Genomic DNA, 3,121 nt, shown 5'->3' with positions numbered 1-3,121 from the left:
TCATTTCTTTGTCTCTTTGCATGCTACTCTCTAGTAAAACCTGTAGTCTTCCGTACTTATGCGATATACTTGTTTTGCAACTGCTATTATACTTTTACTATAACTAAAACTAAACTAGACAACTATTGTGTTTCTTGTGTCTCTTACGGAAAAAAAGAACTATTGTGTGGATGAGCACCTCTTTGTTCAAACAAAGCGAAAAAGGTACTGCATTTTTATTGTAACATTTTTTTTCGTTCAGTAATACATGCTTAGTGCCGTATCAAGTCGTGTACTTTCATTTATTCTGTAATTACTGAATTATTTTACCCCGATAATTTGAGGTGAGTTTAAGGAAGGAGCTAAAGTTTTACAATCTGCAGCGTCATCCCGTATTATTTTTTTTAACATGATACTTATTCATGATGTATTTTGCCTTCCTTGTTTCAGTTTTTTTTTTTTTTATTCTTTTACGAAATGTAATAATATTCCTAAATAATCAAATGTTTCTACTAAAACACGTAATATTCTTATAATATGGTGGAACAATAGATCTACTACATGAAACGTCATTTCTACTTTTTATTTAATTCAGCAAAATTATTTCTAGCTAATCAAGCAATGTTGAAATAGTCAAGCGGCATATATGCACAATGAAACAGGATTTTGATTTGTTTAAATAACAATTATTTTTAGCGGGTGGTTGGAGAGTGCCACCGGTGGATCCTACTTTTTAAAAAATTTTCCCTCTATTTTTTGTCTCTCTCAGCGTCAAATGACCATTGGTGTGTCGATGTGCTTCTCTTTACTCAAATAAACAAAACTATTAATTACTTCTATTATATTTGATATATTATTTCTATCAAATAAAACAATATTTCTTTCAAATCAAATTATTGCTGTACAAAATTCTGACAAACTTACAAAATAAAATAGAATTTAAAATATTTGTTTAAATCTTCCATAGTTTTCTATCAAATCAAACAATATTACATGCTATACAATCATTGTATTCAAAACAATTATCTTACAAAAACCAAAATATGTTATTAATTTAAATTAAACGATACTTCGATAAAACCAAACAATTTTATTTGCTACTGCAAACCTACTCTTTTAAACTATAAAAGATATTTTGTTTTCAATAAAAATAAAACAACATTTCTATTAAGGTAAACGCAATCATTTCCTTTACAAACACAAACTATAGTTACATAAATTAAACAAAATCAAATGTTTTAACAATAAAACAATGTGTTTATAGAATCCGACAACACGTGTTATGTACAACATGATATTATCTATGAAATCAAATAATATTTTTGTCGAATTAAATAATTAGTATTTATTTAAAATCAATCGAAAGAGTAAACAATTCCTCTATAAAACTAAATAATATTTCTAAATAATCAAACAGCATATCTATAAGGTCAAACACTAAGTCTTAAATCAAACAATGGGTCTACGAAATCAATCATGTTTTACTATTAATATTTTAAAAATTAAATCTAGTTTCTACAAAATCACACAGTACTTATAAAAATGAGCAACTTTTTAAAAATAAAACCAACACGTTTTTGAATTTAAAAAATGAAGCTATAATTTTACCAAATCAAAACAATGTTTCTTTAAAATCTAACAATATTTCTGAATAATTAAACATGTTTTCTGTATAATCAGATAAATATCTCTCTTCAGACACATTCTCTCTGTGCCCGAAGACTTGATAATTTCTACAAACTCTAAAGAATACAACCAAACAAAAGCCTCTATTCTATAAAAATCAAATAATATTAGTTCTATAAAAGTAAACATAATATTGTTATACTTGCATTTCCTTAAAACATTTTTTCCCACGGCCGGATCATGTGAAGACGTAAAGCAAACTGAGAAAAGTAAAATTCAGGACTGCAAAATAAAATCAAACAGTTATTTTAAAAGATAAAACAGTTGGGGTGGAAGTTGAAACTTTTTTTTCTCTTAAATATTACATTTTCGTCTAAAAAAATAATAAAATAAACAAAAATAACAACAACAGAAATGTTTAAAAAATCAAACACTATTCATCAAACCTGTAACAAAATTATTTATTTCCGGCTGGACGTGGCGAATATTTTCAGCAATTTCTAAATAAAAGAATTTATCTAAAATTGTTTGTCAGCTTGCTGACCAAAGCTTCTGTCGGTCCAAACAATACATGATTTTTAAAAATCAAATGCAATCTTTCTCCCTTTGAAAGACAATGTGATGACAAAAAGAGAAACGCATTTATACATTTTAAGAGTGCTAGAAAATATAATCAAATCATAAGTCTATGAAACCCACAAACATAATACAATTCTAATCAATTTTTCGCTATAGAATCAAGCAAACTGTCTGTTGGGTCTCTCGTGGCCTAGAGGTTAAGGTGTTCGCTTCTCATTCAAAGGCCCCAGGTTCGAATCTGGGTAGCGACGGAAACGTTGTCTTCTCTAAAATGGTTTCCTTTCACCTCCTTTCCTGCTCTCTAGCAGTGTTCTGCCGTCTGCTTTCGTCTTCACTTTCTGCCCCACCCTCCTTTGCCCCCTCTTCTGAGCTCCTGACTAATTCTACTGCCTTTCCACTGCTACTCCTTGGCTCCTTCTTACTGCTGTCTTTCAGCCCCACCCCTGATCTTGTGGACCCCTGTTCCTATGCAGGAAAAATCTACACCTAGCCTTCTCGGACAAGGGGAAAACATCTTGGAGGTCTCGTGTGCAAATTGCGCACGTTAAAGATCCCTCGATGGTAAAAAATCGATAAGAGTAGGCTTCGACCTCCACAAGTGCAAAATTCAAAATTTCCTACCAACTGTAAATATGTGATGTGTCTGGCGCGCTCACATGACCTTATGCAGTTGCGAGAGCCGTAAAACGCTCACTAAAAAAACAAACAACAACAACAAAGAAAAACAAAGAAAAAAAGAAGAAAAGAAAAGGGAAACGCACTTCATGCATTTTAAGTGTGCTAGAAATCTAATATAATCAAATCATAAGTTTACAAAGCCCACATACAGAATACAACTCTATAATCAATGTTTCCATATAAACTCAAACAAACTGGCTGTTACCCCCCGGGGTGGTGCTACTGACTGAAGTGTCTTTTGGCCATTCAAAAACGGGAG

General features: G+C 31.1%; 1 protein-coding gene across 1 annotated transcript in view; it reads left to right on the top strand.

Moving 5' to 3' along the window:
* LOC101864012 (fork head domain transcription factor slp2) overlaps positions 1 to 3,121 on the top strand; it is a 45,479-nt gene that overhangs the window by 11,348 nt on the left and 31,010 nt on the right. The gene's annotated exons all lie outside the window — the stretch shown is intronic.

The sequence above is a fragment of the Aplysia californica genome, unplaced genomic scaffold (assembly GCF_000002075.1).
Source record: "Aplysia californica isolate F4 #8 unplaced genomic scaffold, AplCal3.0 scaffold00559, whole genome shotgun sequence".
NCBI lineage: Eukaryota > Metazoa > Mollusca > Gastropoda > Aplysiida > Aplysiidae > Aplysia > Aplysia californica.
The sequence above is the reverse complement of the archived record's forward strand: the minus strand, read 5'-3'. Positions and strand labels throughout refer to the sequence as shown.